Source organism: Ranitomeya variabilis, chromosome 2 (assembly GCF_051348905.1).
Source record: "Ranitomeya variabilis isolate aRanVar5 chromosome 2, aRanVar5.hap1, whole genome shotgun sequence".
Lineage (NCBI taxonomy): Eukaryota > Metazoa > Chordata > Amphibia > Anura > Dendrobatidae > Ranitomeya > Ranitomeya variabilis.
Window position 1 is genome coordinate 1,013,773,677 of NC_135233.1, and position 20,269 is coordinate 1,013,793,945.

At 43.0% G+C, this 20,269-nt stretch overlaps 1 protein-coding gene across 1 annotated transcript in view; it reads right to left on the minus strand.

The window, feature by feature from the left end:
• The window catches only part of LOC143810132 (alpha-1,4-N-acetylglucosaminyltransferase-like), a 125,522-nt gene extending 106,833 nt beyond the window's left edge, over positions 1 to 18,689 (minus strand). The window contains exon 1 of the mRNA XM_077293021.1: positions 18,668 to 18,689. The gene's annotated coding sequence lies outside the window, so the exon portion shown is untranslated. The remainder of the gene's footprint in view (positions 1 to 18,667) is intronic.
• Positions 18,690 to 20,269: the final 1,580 nt, after the last annotated feature.

A 20,269-nucleotide genomic window follows, 5' to 3' on the forward strand; every position in this document is an offset into this window, starting at 1 on the left:
CCCCTTCATATGGATTACCTCGTGGGACGTGACGGTTCAACAGAGGGTATGTATCTTGTGCATTTATTGTTTTGCCAAGCGAGGGTTTCCTAAGGATTGAGCGAGCAATAAAATATTAAAACAACCGCTGTGTTTATTTCATTAAAATACTTTTAAATCATGTGTGTGTGTGTTTTTTAACCCTTTCCTACAATTGGATTAATAATGGATAGGTGTCATAATTGACGCCTCTCCATTATTAATCTGGCTTAATGTCACCTTACAATAGCAAGGTGGCATTAACCCTTCATTACCCCATATCCCACCGCTACAGGGAGTGGGAAGAGAGTGGCCAAGTGCCAGGATAGGCGCATCTTCCAGATGTGCCTTTTCTGGGGTGGCTGGGGGCAGATGTTTTTAGCCACGGGGGGGGCCAATAACCATGGACCCTCTCCTGGCTATTAATATCTGCCCTCAGTCACTGGCTTTACCACTCTGGCGGAGAAAATTACGCGGGAGCCCACGCCAATTTTTTCCGCCATTTAACCCTTTATTTGAGCAGCTACAGCGGCCAAATTTTGCACATACACACTACTAACAATAGTAGTGTGGAATATGCAAAAAAAAGGGGATATGAGATGGTTTACTGTATGAAAACCATGTCTCATATCATGTCGGGTTTGGGAAGGAGAAATGTAAAGCCGGCAATTGAATTAGCGGCTTTAATGCTATCTAGCGCTGCATTAGATATAAATATACATATATAGGTGTCTCACTGACATATATATATGTATATATACACATTCTATGTGTATATATCTAGTCTATTCTAACCTGTCAGTGTGATTTTACTGTACACCGCGCTGAATTGCCGGCTTTTCAAAGGACACCGGTGCGTAAAAATCGGACAGAACTCGCATGGTGCGAGTGTTGTGCGATTTTTTTCTCACACCCATTGACTTGCATTGGCGAGTCTCGTCCGAGACTCGCAGCAAATCGCAGCAAGCTGCGATTTTTTTCTCAGTCCGATTTCGGCCGAGAAAAAAATAAAAATCGCAAATGAAAAGACACCTATTGAATAACATTGGTCCGAGTGCAATCCGATTTTTTATCGGATTGCACTCGTCCGTTTTCCTCGCCAGTGGAAATGTACCCTAACAAGGACGATTCTGACCCTATCTCAGCAGCAGCTCTCCCTACACTCACTAAGTCAGGAGCAGAATGCGGAGAGCAGGGCAGCGCCAGGTCTCTTAAAGACCTGATGACGCTATGCGGCCAACTAATCACTGTAATACAACAACAACAACATCCCTGCATTGTCATTGATTCTCTAAAGAGTGCCAGAATTGCAGGGCAGAGACCAGAGCTCCCGCTGAATAATCCCAGAAATACTCGGTGCTCGCCAAGTACACCGAGCGAGTACCGAGTAGTGGTGAGCACATTCGCTCATCACTAGCTGATATTGTAGCTTTATGAATCCAAACCTTATACAGTACAGGCCAAAAGTTTTGACACACCTTCTCATTTAAAGATTTTTCTGTATTTTCATGACTATGAAAATTGTACAGTCACACTGAGGGCATCAAAATTATGATTTAACACATGTGGAATTATATACTTAACAAAAAAGTGTGAAACAACTGAAAATATGACTTATATTATAGGTTCTTCAAAGTAGCCACCTTTTGCTTTGATGACTGCTTTGCACACTCTTGGCATTCTCTTGATGAGCTTCAAGAGGTAGTCACCGGGAATGGTCTTCCAACAATCTTGAAGAAGTTCCCAGAGATGCTTAGCACTTGTTGGCCCTTTTGCCTTCACTCTGTGGTCCAGCTCACACCAAACCATTTTGATTGGGTTCAGGTCTGGTGACTGTGGAGGCCAGGTCATCTGGCGTAGTACCCCATCACTCTCCTTGTTAGTCAAATAGCCCTTACACATCCTGGAGGTGTGTTTGGGTTCATTGTCCCATTGAAAAATAAATGATGGTCCAACTAACCGCAAACCGGATGGAATAGCATGCCGCTGCAAGATGCTGTAGCAGCCATGCTGGTCCAGTATGCCTTCAATTTTGAATAAATCCCCAACAGTGTAACCAGCAAAGCACCCCCACACCATCACACCTCCTCCTCCATGCTTCACGGTGGGAACCAGGGATGTAGAGTCCATCCGTTCACCTTTTCTGCGTCGCACAAAGACACGGTGGTTGGAACCAAAGATCTCAAATTTGGACTTATCAGACCAAAGCACAGATTTCCACTGGTCTAATGACCATTCCTTGTGTTCTTTAGTCCAAACAAGTCTCTTCTGCTTTTTGCCTGTCCTTAGCAGTGGTTTCCTAGCAGCTATTTTACCATGAAGGCCTGCTGCACAAAGTCTCCTCTTAACAGTTGTAGAGATGTGTCTGCTGCTAGAACTCTGTGTGGCATTGACCTGGTCTCTAATCTGAACTGCTGTTTACCTGTGATTTTTGAGGCTGGTGACTCAGATAAACTTATCCTCAGAAGCAGAGGTGACTCTTGGTCTTCCTTTCCTTGGGCGGTCCTCATGTGAGCCAGTTTCTTTGTAGCGCTTGATGGTTTTTGCCACTGCACTTGGGGACACTTTCAAAGTTTTCCCAATTTTTCGCACTGAATGACCCTCATTTCTTAAAGTAATGATGGCCACTCGTTTTTCTTTACTTAGCTGCTTTTTTCTTGCCACAATACAAATTCTAACAGTCTATTCAGTAGGACTATCAGCTGTGTAACCACTAGACTTCTGCACAGCACAACTGATGGTCCCAACCCCATTTATAAGGCAAGAAATCCCACTTATTAAACCTGACAGGGCACACCTGTGAAGTGAAAACCATTCCCGGTGACTACCTCTTGAAGCTCATCAAGAGAATGCCAAGAGTGTGCAAAGCAGTCATCAAAGCAAAAGGTGGCTACTTTGAAGAACCTAGAATATGAGGCTTCTTTTCACACTAGCGTCAGGCTCGGCCCGTCGCTGTGCGTCGGGCCGACGTTCCCGACGCTAGCATTGTCTCCGCCGCTGTTATGACCCCAATGGGATATCAGCAGAGAGATATCAGCAAGTCTGCGAAGTACAAAAATCCAGCTCATAGGGCAGTGGTAACTGGGTTGACCATATATCTACTCCTAACGCCAACCCTAGAAGTAGCCGGGGAACATGCCTACGTTGGTCGCTAGATGTCTCGCGTCAGCCGGAGAGCTAACTACCCCTAGAAGAGGAAAACAAAGACCTCTCTTGCCTCCAGAGAAAGGACCCCAAAAGTAGGATACGAGCCCCCCACAAATAATAACGGTGAGGTAAGAGGAAATGACAAACACAGAGATGAACTAGGTTTAGCACAGAGAGGCCCACTTACTAATAGCAGAATATAGTAAGATAACTTATATGGTCAACAAAAACCCTATCAAAAAATCCACGCTGGAGATTCAAGAACCCCCGAACCGTCTAACGGCCCGGGGGGAGCACACCAGCCGCCCTAGAGCTTCCAGCAAGGTCAGGATACAGATTATATACAAGCTGGACAAAAATAGCAAACAAAAACAAATTGCAAAAAGCAAAAAAACAGACTTAGCTTAATGAAGCAGGAACCAGGATCAGAGGACAAGAGCACTACAGATTAGCTCTGATATCAACGTTGCCAGGCATTGAACTGAAGGTCCAGGGAGCTTATATAGCAACACCCCTGACCTAACGACCCAGGTGAGCATAAAAGGAATGACAGACATACCCAGAGTCAAATCCCTAGTAGCCACTAGAGGGAGCCAAAAAGTAAATTCACAACAGTACCCCCCCCTTAGTGAGGGGTCACCGAACCCTCACCAAGACCACCAGGGCGATCAGGATGAGCGGCGTGAAAGGCACGAACTAAATCGGCCGCATGCACATCAGAGGCGACCACCCAGGAATTATCCTCCTGACCATAGCCCTTCCACTTGACCAGGTACTGAAGCCTCCGCCTGGAGAGACGAGAGTCCAAGATCTTCTCCACCACGTACTCCAACTCGCCCTCAACCAACACCGGAGCAGGAGGCTCAGCAGAAGGAACCACAGGCACAACGTACCGCCGCAACAAGGACCTATGAAATACGTTGTGAATGGCAAACGACACCGGAAGATCCAGGCGAAAAGATACAGGATTAAGGATCTCCAATATCTTGTAAGGACCAATAAATCGAGGCTTAAATTTGGGAGAGGAGACCTTCATAGGAACAAATCGAGAAGACAGCCATACCAAATCCCCAACGCGAAGTCGGGGACCCACACCGCGGCGGCGGTTGGCAAAACGCTGAGCCTTCTCCTGTGACAACGTCAAGTTGTCAACCACATGATTCCAGATCCGCTGCAACCTATCCACCACAGAATCCACCCCAGGACAGTCAGAAGGCTCCACATGTCCCGAGGAAAAACGAGGATGGAAACCAGAGTTGCAGAAAAATGGCGAAACCAAGGTGGCAGAACTAGCCCGATTATTAAGGGCAAATTCAGCCAACGGCAAGAAGGTCACCCAATCATCCTGATCAGAAGAGACAAAACACCTCAAATACACCTCCAGAGTCTGATTAGTTCGTTCCGTTTGACCGTTAGTCTGTGGATGAAAAGCGGACGAAAACGACAAATCTATGCCCATCCTACCACAAAAGGATCGCCAGAACCTGGAAACAAACTGGGATCCTCTGTCCAACACAATATTCTCAGGAATGCCGTGCAAACGAACCATGTTCTGGAAGAACACAGGAACCAGATCAGAAGAGGAAGGCAGTTTGGGCAAAGGAACCAGATGGACCATCTTGGAGAAACGATCACATATCACCCAGATGACAGACATACCCTGAGACACCGGAAGATCCGAAATGAAATCCATAGAGATGTGTGTCCAAGGTCTCTTCGGGACAGGCAAGGGCAAGAGCAACCCGCTGGCACGAGAACAGCAAGGCTTAGCTCGAGCACAAGTACCACAGGACTGCACAAATGACCGCACATCTCTTGACAAGGAAGGCCACCAAAAGGACCTGGCCACCAGATCTCTAGTGCCAAAAATTCCCGGGTGCCCTGCCAACACAGAGGAATGAACCTCGGAAATGACTCTGCTGGTCCATTTAGCAGGCACAAACAATCTGTCAGGTGGACAAGAGTCAGGCCTACCAGCCTGAAATCTCTGCAACACACGTCGCAGATCTGGAGAAATAGCTGACAGGATAACTCCTTCCTTAAGAATACCCACAGGTTCAGCGACTCCAGGAGCATCAGGCACAAAGCTCCTAGACAGAGCATCGGCCTTCACATTCTTAGAACCTGGTAAATATGAAACCACAAAGTCAAAACGGGAGAAAAACAATGACCAGCGGGCCTGTCTAGGATTCAGGCGTTTAGCAGACTCGAGGTACATCAGATTTTTGTGATCAGTCAAGACCACCACACGATGCTTAGCACCCTCGAGCCAATGACGCCACTCCTCAAATGCCCACTTCATGGCCAACAACTCCCGATTGCCCACATCATAATTTCGCTCAGCCGGCGAAAACTTCCTAGAGAAAAAGGCACAAGGTTTCATAGTAGCACAACCAGGGCCTCTCTGCGACAAAACGGCCCCTGCCCCAATCTCCGAGGCATCCACCTCAACCTGAAAGGGAAGTGAGACATCAGGCTGGCACAAAACAGGCGCTGAAGTAAACCGACGCTTCAACTCCTGGAAAGCCTCCACGGCAGCAGGAGCCCAGTTAGCCACATCAGAGCCCTTCTTGGTCATATCCGTCAACGGTTTAACAACGCTAGAAAAATTAGCGATAAAACGACGGTAGAAGTTAGCAAAACCCAAGAACTTCTGAAGACTCTTAACTGACGAGGGTTGAGTCCAATCATGAATAGCTCGAACCTTGACTGGGTCCATCTCCACAGCAGAAGGGGAAAAAATGAACCCTAAAAAGGGAACCTTCTGTACACCAAAGAGACACTTTGAGCCTTTAACAAACAAAGAATTTTCACGCAAAATCTTGAAAACCATCCTGACCTGCTCCACATGCGAGTCCCAATCATCAGAAAAAAACAGAATATCATCCAGATAAACGATCAAAAATTTATCCAGATACTTCAGGAAAATGTCATGCATAAAGGACTGAAAAACTGAAGGTGCATTAGAGAGCCCAAATGGCATCACCAAGTACTCAAAATGACCTTCGGGCGTATTGAATGCGGTTTTCCATTCATCTCCTTGCTTAATGCGCACAAGGTTGTACGCACTGCGAAGGTCTATCTTGGTGAACCACTTGGCACCCTTAATCCGGGCAAACAAGTCTGACAACAACGGCAAAGGATACTGAAATTTGACAGTGATCTTATTTAAAAGCCGATAGTCAATACAAGGCCTCAAAGATCCGTCTTTTTTAGCCACAAAAAAGAATCCCGCACCAAGAGGGGAAGAAGAAGGACGGATATGCCCCTTCTCCAGAGACTCCTTGATATATGAACGCATCGCGGTATGTTCAGGTACCGACAGATTAAACAGTCTCCCCTTAGGAAACTTACTGCCAGGAATCAAATCTATTGCACAGTCACATTCCCTATGAGGAGGCAATGCACTGGACCTGGACTCGCTAAAGACATCCTGATAATCAGACAAATACGCCGGAACTTCCGAAGGCGTAGAAGTAGCAATAGACACGGGCAGGGAATCTCCATGAATTCCATGACAGCCCCAACTTGACACTGACATTGCCTTCCAGTCCAAGACTGGATTATGGGTCTGTAACCATGGCAACCCCAAAACAACCAAATCATGCATTTTATGCAGAACAAGAAAACGTATCACCTCCCGATGTTCAGGAGTCATGCACATGGTAACCTGTGTCCAAAACTGCGGTTTATTTTCTGCCAATGGCGTAGCGTCAATACCCCTAAGAGGGATAGGATTTTCTAATGGCTCAAGAACAAAACCGCAGCGCTTGGCAAATGACAGATCCATAAGACTCAGGGCAGCACCTGAATCTACAAACGCCATGACAGGATACGATGACAGTGAGCAAATCAAAGTTACAGATAGAATGAACTTAGGTTGCAAATTACCAATAGCGACAGGACTAACAACCTTAGTAAGACGCTTAGAGCATGCTGAGATAACATGTGCAGAATCACCACAGTAGTAACACAAGCCATTCTGGCGTCTATGAATTTTCCGCTCATTTCTAGTCAGGATTCTATCACATTGCATTAAATCAGGTGCCTGTTCAGATAACACCATGAGGGAATTTGCGGTTTTGCGCTCCCGCAACCGCCGGTCAATTTGAATTGCCAGGGCCATGGAATCATTCAGACCTGTGGGAATGGGAAAACCCACCATCACATTCTTAATGGCTTCAGAAAGGCCATTTCTAAAATTTGCAGCCAATGCACACTCGTTCCACTGGGTCAGCACGGACCATTTCCGAAATTTTTGGCAATACACCTCAGCCTCGTCCTGGCCCTGAGACATAGCCAGCAAGGCTTTTTCTGCCTGAATCTCAAGATTGGGCTCCTCATAAAGCAAACCGAGCGCCAGAAAAAACGCATCAATATCAGCCAATGCCGGATCTCCTGGCGCCAGCGAGAAAGCCCAATCCTGAGGGTCGCCCCGTAAAAAAGAAATAACAATTTTCACTTGCTGAGCGGAGTCTCCAGAGGAACAGGGTCTCAGGGACAAAAACAATTTACAATTATTCCTGAAATTTCTAAACTTAAATCGATCTCCGGAAAACAGTTCAGGAATCGGTATCTTAGGTTCTAACATAGGATTTCTGGTAACATAATCTTGTATACCCTGCACACGAGCAGCAAGCTGGTCCACACTTGTAATCAAGGTCTGGACATTCATGTCTGCAGCAATCACAAGCCACTCAGAGGTAAAGGGGAAAAGAAAAAAAAAATGAGAGAGAGAAAAAAAAACTCAGAGCTTTCTTTCTTATAATCCCACTTCTGCAATGCATTTAACATTTAATACGGGCCTGGCAAACTGTTATGACCCCAATGGCGAGGGTCTCAGAGATATCAGCAAGTCTGCGAAGTACAAAAATCCAGCTCATAGGGCAGTGGTAACTGGGTTGACCATATATCTACTCCTAACGCCAACCCTAGAAGTAGCCGGGGAACATGCCTACGTTGGTCGCTAGACGTCTCGCGCCAGCCGGAGAGCTAACTACCCCTAGAAGAGGAAAACAAAGACCTCTCTTGCCTCCAGAGAAAGGACCCCAAAAGTAGGATACGAGCCCCCCACAAATAATAACGGTGAGGTAAGAGGAAATGACAAACACAGAGATGAACTAGGTTTAGCACAGAGAGGCCCACTTACTAATAGCAGAATATAGTAAGATAACTTATATGGTCAACAAAAACCCTATCAAAAAATCCACGCTGGAGATTCAAGAACCCCCGAACCGTCTAACGGCCCGGGGGGAGAACACCAGCCGCCCTAGAGCTTCCAGCAAGGTCAGGATACAGATTATATACAAGCTGGACAAAAATAGCAAACAAAAACAAATTGCAAAAAGCAAAAAAACAGACTTAGCTTAATGAAGCAGGAACCAGGATCAGAGGACAAGAGCACTACAGATTAGCTCTGATATCAACGTTGCCAGGCATTGAACTGAAGGTCCAGGGAGCTTATATAGCAACACCCCTGACCTAACGACCCAGGTGAGCATAAAAGGAATGACAGACATACCCAGAGTCAAATCCCTAGTAGCCACTAGAGGGAGCCAAAAAGTAAATTCACAACAGCCGCACAACGGGGGGGCAGCGGATGCATTTTTCCAGCGCATCCGCTGCCCCATTGTGAGGTGCGGGGAAGTGCGTGGAGGTGGGGGCGGAGTTCCGGCCGCGCATGCGCGGTCGGAGAAAGCGAACCGTCGGGAGCAAAAAACGTTACATGTAACGTTTTTTGCTCCCGACGGTCCGCCACAACACGGCACAACCGTCGTACGACGGTTGCGACGTGTGTCAATGCGTCGCAAATGCGTTGCTAATGTTAGTCAGTGCAGAAGAAACGCATCCTGCAAGCACTTTTGCAGGATGCGTTTTTTCAGCAAAACGACGCATTTGCGACGTATTGCAGTTAACGCTAGTGTGAAAGTAGCCTGAGACATATTTTCAGTTGTTTCACATTTTTTTGCTAAGTACCGTATATACTCGAGTATAAGCTGAGATTTTCAGCCCAAATTTTTGGGCTGAAAGTGCCCCTCTCGGCTTATACTCGAGTCATGATCGGCGGTGGGGTCGGCGGGTGAGGGGGAGAGAGGTCTGTCATATACTCACCTAGTCCCGGTGCTCCTGGCGCTCCCCCTGCCTGTCCAATGGTCTTCGGTGCCGCAGCTCTTTCCCTGTTCAGCGGTCACGTGGGACCGCTCATTAAAGTTATGAATATGGACTCCACTCCCATAGGGGTGGAGCCGCATATTCATTCCTCTAATGACGGTAACGGTGACCGCTGACAGAGGAAGAGGCTGCGGCACCCGGAGACCAGCTGTCCGGGATAAGGAGCCAGGGATGCTGGGAGCAGGTAAGTATGTCATATTTACCTGTCCACGTTCCACACGCCGGGCGCTGTTCCGTCTTCCCATCCTCTTGCTCTGACTGTTCAGGTGAGAGGGCGTGATGACGTACTAGTGTGCGCGCCGCCCTCTGCCTGAACAGTCACTGCGGAGAGACGCCAAGACGGGACGCTGAGGAGCTGTGGGCAGCAAGAGAGGTGAGTATGTCATTTTTTTTAATGGCAGCAGCAGCAGCATTCTATATGGCACAGCTTTATAAGGAGCATCTATGGGGCAATAATGAATGGTGCAGAGCATTATATATGGCACAGCTTTATAAGGAGCATCTATGGGGCCATAATGAACGGTGCAGAGCATTATATATGGCACAGCTTTCTATGGAGCATCTATGGGGCCATAATGAACGGTGCAGAGCATTCTAAATGGCACAGCTTTATAAGGAGCATCTATGGGGCAATAATGAACGGTGCAGAGCATTAAATATGGCACAGCTTTATGTGGAGCATCTATGGGGCCATAATGAACGGTGCAGAGCATTATATATGGCACAGCTTTCTATGGAGCATCTATGGGGCCATAATGAACGGTGCAGAGCATTAAATATGGCACAGCTTTATAAGAAGCATCTATGGGGCCATAATGAACGGTGCAGAGCATTATATATGGCACAGCTTTATGTGGAGCATCTATGGGGCCATAATGAACGGTGTAGAGCATTATATGTGGCACAGCTTTATGTGGAGCATCTATGGGACATAATGAACAGTGCAGGGCATTATATGTGGCACAGCTTTATATGGAGCATCTATGGGGCCATAATGAACGATGCAGAGCATTATATATGGCACAACTATATATGGATCATCTATGGGGCAATAATGAATGGTATGGAGCATCTATTTTTATTTTTGAAATTCACCGGTAGCTGCTGCATTTTCCACCCTAGGCTTATACTCGAGTCAATAAGTTTTCCCAGTTTTTTTGTGGCAAAATTAGGGGGGTCGGCTTATACTTGAGTATATACGGTATATAATTTCACATGTGTTAATTCATAGTTTTGATGCCTTCAGTGTGAATGTACAATTTTCATTGTCATGAAAATACAGAAAAACCTTTAAATGAGAAGGTGTGTCCAAACTTTTCATCTGTACTGTGCATGGTCTCACAAATATGAATTTCTCGTGAATAACTTAAAATCCTTGTGATATTTTTTTAGCATGCTTTATTGCATCCGATATATACTATACAAGTTCAAACGAAAACTAGAGATCAGATTTTATTTAACACCAGAAATGCTTCTCCAGGAAATACTAACAGTGCACGCGTCACCTTTTCCACATCTTATAGCCTACAATATAACCAAATCATTGAAATCATACAAAAAAAATCTTCCTGTTATTAACCAGGATTACATGATTTTACGAACTATTTATCAGGGTTGTAGATTTGTGGCAAAGATGGGCCATACTCTAGGTAACATGCTTTCATCTAGTCTGTTCCACAACAGCCCTAAAGGGACAAGTTGGTTGAAACCAAAATTTTGAGGAAACGGCTGCAACATGGCAGTCTTTGCTGCAGACAAAACAAAACTTTTTTTTTCTCATCTCTAGGAGACACACAACATATTGATAATCTTATTAACTGTACTCTATATCTTTTGCAATTTATGCACGGTGCAGTATATAGGATGCACTGTAAGAGAATTAAAACAAAGAATTTTGGAACATTTAAACAATATTGTCAAGAGAAATGGGTCCTATTCTGGTGAAGCCAAGCATTTTGTTGCCGAACATGATGGTGATCTGTCAATTTAATTTTTTTTTAATAGAAAAAGTCCATTATCACCTGAGATAAAGCAGTTTGCGAAAGTGACTTATGTTACTGGAGGCACACTGGAGATTAAATTTGGATAGCAAATACGCTAGAGGTATAAATTACAAAAGTGACCTTTTTATATCTATTGAAGTTTTGTTATTTGTATTGTTACCTCTGTCAATTGATTCATATGTCGCTCTTCTTACACACTTATTATGCATCTTTCATTAATCATAGATTTCTGTGATCCTGCCTAGCTTAAAAATAGACTATTTTTATGCTTGCTAAACTATGATTAAGAGCATCCTGGAATCAAGAAATGCATAATTTTTTAACCCTGTTTGTCCTTTTTATGGCTTGCTATATAAAGTCCTTTTTTATTGAGCTGCTGGAAGTGCTGCTCTCTCTTTTTTCCTTCTATTGTTCCTGTGCTGCACCAGCTAAATATATGTCACCAACCGGCTTTTGCCTCCCATGGACTCTAATCTTACAAGTTCGGTAAGCTCCAACCGCCACCTTTTTTCTACCTAAACAGCCACTTCAAGTCACCAATTGTGACTTGTTTGGTCTCAGAACTGCAGCAATTCTTCATGGGATTAGAGTTCACTCTGTGAGGGAGTGATTCTACAAAAGTATTGACGAATGTGGACAGAAAGGCTTCCGTCATATGCCAATAAATTAGATGGAGGTCTGACATGGTCTTAACAGCATGTTCCATCTGGCGCCAGAGATGCTCTATAGGATTAAAATGTAGGGACTGAAGACCAGGGAAGCAAGGAAAGCTCAGTGCCATGTACCTGAGAACAAACAATCCATGTCATGACTATATAACTTTTGTGACATTGTACAATCAAATGCCAAGTGTCTCCTAGTGTTGGACAAGGCACTCTGCCACTGGACTCTGGCACAATGGAACATTGTTCTGTGTAGTAAGAAATCATGCTTGTCTTTCTGACAATCTGATGGATGGGTCTGTGTATCACAAATGCCAGATTAATGTTTTCCAGAAGAACATTACCTGACTGACTGCATTGTGCCAACTGTAAAGTTTGATGTAGGAACTATAATGTTCTGGGATTGTTTTTGAGGGTTTTGCCTAGGCCTCTTTATTCCAGTGACATTTTCAGGGAAACTGTAACGCTTCAGTATATACAGTGTTGTGACATCTGTTTTTGGGCTCCCTCTAGTGGTCACAAGCGGTACTGTGTAGTGTTGTCTTTCTGCAGGTTGGCAGCATCAGCTGGTTCGTTATCCTTGGTTGGTTTCCTATTTAGCTCACCTGGATACTCAGTTCCTTGCCTGCTCTCAATGTATTCAGTGCTCTTCAGATTCCTTGTGACTACCTTGCTCCCAGTCTCTCCAAGACAAGCTAAGTTTTTGTTTGATCATTTTTTTGATTATCAGCATTTATTATGTTTTTAGTCCAGCTAGCTAAAATGTGATTTCCTCGCTTGCTGGTTGCTCTAGGGGACTGAGCTTCTCCCCCCACACCGTTAGTTGGTGCGGGGGGTTCTTGAAATCTCAGTGTGGATATTTTGTAAGGGTTTTTTACTGACCGCACAGACCCCTTTACTATTTTCTGCTATCTAGTATTAGTGGGCCTCATTTGCTAAATCTGTTTTCACCCCTGTGTATGTGCCTTCCTCTTACCTCACCGTTATTATCTGTTGGGGGCTTCTATATCTTTGGGGATTATTTCTCTGGAGGGAAGAGAGGTCTTTCTTTCTCTCTAGGGGTAGTTAGTTCCTCAGGCTGGCTCGAGACGTCTAGGATTTTTAGGCACGTTCACCGGCTACTTCTAGTGTGTTTGGATAGGTTCAGATTTGCGGTCAGTCCAGTTTGCCACCTCCCTAGAGCTTGTCCTATGTATGTTACTTAGCTGGAGTAATTTGTGATCCTCAACCACTAAGGATCATAACAGTAGAGCAGGCCAAAAAGTGTTTAATGCATCGCAGAAGTGGGATAAAAAGAAGACCTGAGTACATTTTTTTTTCTCCTCCCGCTTTTCCTTTGCTGCAGTCTGTTTAGCTTCTTTCATCCCCTTGAATTCTGGGTGGTTTTGAGCTCAGCTGCAGACATGAATGTTCAGACTCTGACTTCTAGTGTGGATCATCTGACTGCACGGGTGCAAAGTATTCAGGATTTTGTTATTCATAGCCCTATGTCAGAACCAAAGATACCCATTCCTGAGTTGTTTTCTGGTGATAGATCTAGGTTTCTAAACTTTAAGAATAATTGTAAGTTATTTCTATCTCTGAGACCTCGTTCCTCTGGTGATTCCGCTCAGCAAGTTAAAATTGTTATCTCCTTGTTGCGTGGCGACCCTCAAGATTGGGCTTTCTCTCTGGCGCCAGGAGATCCTGCATTGCTTAATGTAGATGCATTTTTTCTGGCTCTTGGACTGCTTTATGAGGAGCCTAATCTTGAGAATCAGGCAGAAAAAGCGTTGCTGGCTATCTCTCAAGGTCAGGATGAAGCTGAGGTGTATTGTCAAAAATTTCGGAAATGGTCGGTGCTTACTCAATGGAATGAGTGTGCCCTGGCTGCAAATTTCAGAGAAGGTCTTTCTGAGGCCATTAAGAATGTTATGGTGGGGTTTCCCACCCCTACAAGTCTGAGTGATTCTATGGCTTTAGCCATTCAGGTTGATCGGCGTTTGCGGGAGCGCAAATCTGCTCATCCTTTGGCGGTATTTTCTGAACAGAGACCTGAGTCTATGCAATGTGACCGAACTCTGACCAGAATTGAGCGACAAAGTCATAGACGTCAAAATAGGTTGTGCTTTTACTGTGGTGATGACTACTGTATATAACGTTTGTGACATTGTACAAGCAAATGCAAAAAGTATCCTTGTGTTGGGCAAGGCACTCTGGTATGAATTACAAAAGTGACCTTTTTATATCTATTGAAGTTTTGTTATTTGTATTGTTACCTCTGTCAATTGATTCATATGTCATTCTTCTTACACACTTATTATGCATCTTTCATTAATCATAGATTTCTGTGATCCTGTCAAGCTTAAAAATAGACTATTTTTATTCTTGCTAAACTATGATTAAGAGCATCCTGGAATCAAGAAATGCATAATTTTTTAACCCCGTTTGTCCTTTTTATGGCTTGCTATATAAAGTCCTTTTTTATTGAGCTGCTGGAAGTGCTGTTCTCCCTCTTTTTTCCTTCTATTGTTCCTGTGCTGCACCAGCTAAATATATGTCACCAACCGGCTTTTGCCTCCCATGGACTCTAATCTTACAAGCTTGGTAAGCTCCAACCGCCACCTTTTTCTACCTAAACAGCCACTTCAATGGAGAATCCCATCTAGAAGCAAATTATGACTTGTTTGGTCTCAGAACTGCAGCAATTCTTCATGAGATAGAGTTCACTCTGTGAGGGAGAGATTCTACAAAAGTATTGATGAATGTGGACAGAAAGGCTTCCGTCATATGCCAATAAATTAGATGGAGGTCTGACATGGTCTTAACAGCATGTTCCATCTGGCGCTAGAGATGCTCTATAGGATTAAATTGTAGGGACTGAAGACCGGGGAAACAAGGAAAGCTCAGTGTCATGTACCTGAGAACAAACAATCCATGTCATGACTATATAACGTTTGTGACATTGTACAATCAAATGCCAAGTGTCTCCTAGTGTTGGGCAAGGCACTCTGCCACTGGACTCTGGCACAATGGAACATTGTTCTGTGTAGTAAGAAATCATGCTTGTCTTTCTGACAATTTGATGGATGGGTCTGTGCTTGACGAATGCCAGATTAATGTTTTCCAGAAGAACATTACCTGACTGACTGCATTGTGCCAACTGTAAAGTTTGATGTAGGAATTATAATGTTCTGGGATTGTTTTTGAGGGTTTTGCCTAGGCCTCTTTATTCCAGTGACATTTTCAGGGAAATCGTAATGCTTCAGTATATATATGCTATTTTAGACTGTTGTTATATGTAGCACTGTCCCTTATTACATAGCATTCCCTTTTGATATATATAGCGCCGTTCTGTATTATTTAGCATCCTTGATAATTGTATAGCATCCTCTATTATAGCTAACGCTGTCATTTTGCATCTGCAGACAGGTCACATGATTAACACACAGGTTCTCTAGTGCCTATCACATGATTTCTCAAAGGAATCATGTGACATGTCATGTGATACATCGGGTGCTAAGGGGGCCCATGTTCTCTAAACTGCACAAAAAGCTTGAAAATTTTGTAATCTTGAAACTTATAATTTTTTTGCCCTTAAATCTGAGAGTAATATTACACAAAATTGTTAATAAACAACATTTATTACACCCCTACTTTACATCAGCATCATTTTTTTAAAAGAAAAGTTCAATTAGTAAGTTAGAAGGGCTAATAGTCTATCAGCATTTTTTATTTTTCCAACAAAATTTACAAAACCAATTTTATTTGGACCACATCACATTTGAAGTGACTTTGAGGGACCTATGTGACAGAAAATACTCAAAAGTGACCCTATTTTAATAACTGCTCCCATCAATGGGCTCAAAAAAACAGGTTAAATGCTTTATTAACAGTTTAAGTGCTTCCCAGGATTTAATGCAATGAGGAAGAAAACATTGAAAATGTTTATTTTGCTGTAAAAGTTATCCATGTAGAGGTGATAACCCTGATCCAGAAGTAGGTGCCCCGATTCCCACACAATTGTCTTTCTCATGGCCATGACAGGGGAGCATTCAGGGGGTCCCTCAATTTGCACACGGTAAATCTGTTGGTATATCCTGAGATGCTGTCGTACAGGTTGTACAGTTTAGTTCCATATTGTATACATTTTAACCTCCCTTTGAAACTAATAAGAAACTCATCTAAACAGATGTCTCTTTGGGGGTTGTATATCTCAGCAAATTTTCTGCTGAAGTGGTTAATAACTGTCTAACTTTTAAATAGATAATCAAAGTTGGGATTGTCTTGGGGATTACACTGCGCATTACCTTTATAATACAGATGTTTTGGATTGCTTCAAATAATGTCCCTGTCTTGGCCATATGGCATACAGCTGTGCTGTGAAAAAAATATCAGTACTCCAAAATTGCCAGATCTTTGTTTTTTTCACCATGCCCATGTGCCACAAATGTCCAAAATGTCATAATTTCTGCTGCTTTTACAGGGTTCCATCTGGCAAATGATGACATAGGATTTGGGTTGAAAAATTGATTAGCATATAAATTTGTCTGGGCCACTATAAGATTTATTATCTCCTCAGTGAAGAACGCTTTGATAATGTCAATTTTAGTGAGGCCTGCAGTATCAAATTGGATTCCTCAGCTGCACATAAAACCCAAAATCAGATGATTATAAAGAGATGTCTTAGTGTTAAGGTAACTTGCTGAGGGACCATCAATACTAGATAAGGAGGAGGAAGAAAAAAAGAGCAACGTAGCATTTTCCTCACTGCCTTAATCCGTGTTTGAGGCCAGAAAAGCCTATGTGTCTTCTTGATGACTAAGTAACTTTTATTTCATTCTTCTAAAGTTAGAAATGTGCGTGTAAGTACAGTGGCTTGCAAAATAATTCAACCCCCTTGGCATATTTCATGCTTTGCTACCTCACAACCTGAAATTTCACAGGGTTTTTTGAGGGTTTGCATCACTTCATGTATTGAACGTGCCTACAATTGTGAAAATTTGGTTTTCTTTTATTATGGAGCAAACAACGAATAGGACAAAATAACTGAAACCTTTGTGGGCGTAACTATTCATCCATCTAGTCTTGCCTGTGTGCCTCATAGTTGCTGTCTACATGTGGAGAAATAGACTTTTATTTCCTTATGTAAATTATTTCTTACAGGCTTTGGGATGTGTGGTGCCTGGAAGAAATCCCTACAGATTTCTTTTAAACATGGATGCTCAGCAAAGAATGCAATTGGGAAGTGGGGGATTTAGACTCCTATCACAGTATTGCAGCCACAGGATGCTCACATGTAAAACTGCAATTGGGGAGTATTCGAGGGGAAGATGCTGGACCAGGGATTAGAAACTTGACTGCTGCTGCTGTGATCACTAGTGTTGAGCGATACCGTCCGATACTTGAAAGTATCGGTATCGGATAGTATCGGCCGATACCCGAAAAGTATCGGATATCGCCAATACCGATACCCGATACCAATACCAGTCAATGGAACACCAAGTATCGGAAGGTATCCTGTATGGTTCCCAGGGTCTGAAGGAGAGGAAACTCTCCTTCAGGTCCTGGGATCCATATTAATGTGTAAAATAAAAAATAAAAATAAAAAATATTGATATACTCACCTCTCCGACGCAGCCTGGACCTTACCGATGTAACCGGCAGCTTCCGTTCCTAAGAATGAGCGCTCGAAAGACCTTAGATGACTTTGCGGTTTGTGATTGGTCGCGTGAGCGGTCACGTGACCGCCACGCGACCAATCACAAGCCGCGACGTCATCTAAGGTCATTCAAGCGCTCATTCTTAGGAACGGAAGCTGCCGGTTACATTGGTAAGGTCCATGCTGCGTCGGAGAGGTGAGTATATCAATATTTTTTATTTTTATTCTTTATTTTACACATTAATATCGATCCCGATACCGATTCCCGATATCACAAAAGTATCGGATCTCGGTATCCGAATTCCGATACAGCAAATATCGGCCGATACCCGATACTTGCGGTATCGGAATGCTCAACACTAGTGATCACACATGAGCCTCACAGAGCAGACATAAAACAGCCCAGCACCGCACAATAGAACATTAGATAATCTGAATCTCTTCAAGAAGGAGGATCAAAGCTACTGGCCACCAATGATTTCATGATAATGAAGAATGAAAACATGAAGAAGAGCGACATACTGGTATGTGAAATACAGTGCCTTGCGGAAGTATTCGGCCTCCCTGGAACTTTTCAACCTTTTCCCACATACAGTATCATGCTTCAAACATAAAGATACCAAATGGAACATTTTTGGTGAAGAATCAACAACAAGTGGAACACAATTGTGAAGTTGAACAAAATGTATTGGTTATTTTAAATTTTTGTGGAAATTCAAAAACTGAAAAGTGGAACTAGCTAAACAAGCTTAAAGAGGTTGTTCACTAGTTTAACATTGATGACCTTGGGGATACCAATCAGACATTAATTACCTATCATGAGGATAGGCATCTATATTAAAGTAGTGGACAACCCCTTTAACCATGAATTTCGATGATGGCAAAACTCCATAGTTGCACACAATAAATGCTGTAAATCTTAATTTCCATGTCCTGGTTCATCTGCTAAATGTACAGATTAAACATGGGCTATAAATCAACTCAAAGGTAACATTAAAAGAAATGAAAAAAAAATCATCCTTTACCTGTCACAGCTTCCAGGTCTCTGACCTTCAATGCCCAGTATATGGCAGATAATAGCTAGCAATGCATTTTTAGATCTTGCTCCTCCCAGTATACTGTCAATCTTCCTCATATACTAATCTCTGATGTAAGTGAGCTGCTAAATGACGACTGCTCCCTGTAACTGCATCCATACCTACCTCTGCTCGCTGTTCATGCTGCTTCCAGTAACACCTAACTGATAAATAGCTCTATGCAATCTTTTTCTGTAACTTATTGGACAAATATCCTACACCTTCTGAAATGCCTTTGATTGAGATTGAAATAACTGGTAACTTACAGAATTACATAATTCATGGCTGGCAGATCTTTATTTCTGTTCATAGTCTAATAAGAAATTATTTATATTACAACTATACATCATCAATTACATGCCTGTGTGTTCACATCTTGGAAGTGGTAAGATTATTATTTTTCTTAACTTCCTAATCTTTATGTAGGCTTTTTTGCAGATGAAAGTTTGGATAATAATTTGATATGAGGGGATCAATTTTCGGGAGATTGAGTTTGCATCAAATTTCCTGAATCTTGTGGTTTCATGTGAATTCGAACAGTTTGATATTCTCAAACTTAATAAACCACTGGCTCAGCTTTGTTTGCAACACTGCTGAAGAATCAGAGAGCTGGCTAATGTCATTTAACTTTGCCACGTTGGACTCCTTATAATGCCCTGCAGCTATGACATCTAGCGGATTATCACACCTTGTACAGTGGTGGTCAGTACCTCGGTCATCACAGATTCCCAGCGGAGTACAATATGTATGGCAGAGTTACTTTCCGTGTTTTAAGTCACTGAGTTTCTATCCTGTGTAGTGTTTAAACTCTAACAGCCAGCTGTGTTCTCTATTTTTCTCTCCTCTTCTCCATATGTATTTTCTGAGCAATTACAAACTTTTCAGTATTAAAATTTGCAGAAATTTATTTGCCCCAATTTTAATTTTTGGTGGAAAAATTGGCAAAGTCAGCAAATTTTAATTTCAAAAGATACACTAATCTCTAATAATAATTTAATGAAACAATAACATCTTTACTTGATACTGAGCAATGTCCATATTCATGTTTCTTAACCTTAGTTTCCAGTGGCTCAGAAGTTCCTTGGACCTTTCTCATCCTACAAATCAAAGCCGATAACTAGTTTAATTGGCTGTAGATTATGCCAATCAAATACAATCCCATAACAAGTCTATTTGCATGACAAGTTTTACCCATAGAAGTCAGGTATTTTGGCAAAATTTGAACTGGGACGTTTGATCCTAACCATTAGTATAAGGAGAGCGCTAAGAAAAAGGGTGGAAACTTTATTGCATATCTCCTATATTTAAAACGATCCTGTCATCAGGGTTGTGCGATGTAAAGTAAAGACACTGTCAGGTTGGCACTGTTATACTGATTAAAATGACACCTGGGTTGAAGAAATTCTTTTTGTGGTTGCTTTTTAATCTTTGTTTTCACTTTTCAGTTATGAGATTCTCATGCTTTGGGGCAGGCATGTGGGTGGAGCTTGATTTGATGCTCTCTGGCCTCATCTTCATTATTATGGCTTAAATGAAATGTCAGGCATCCTT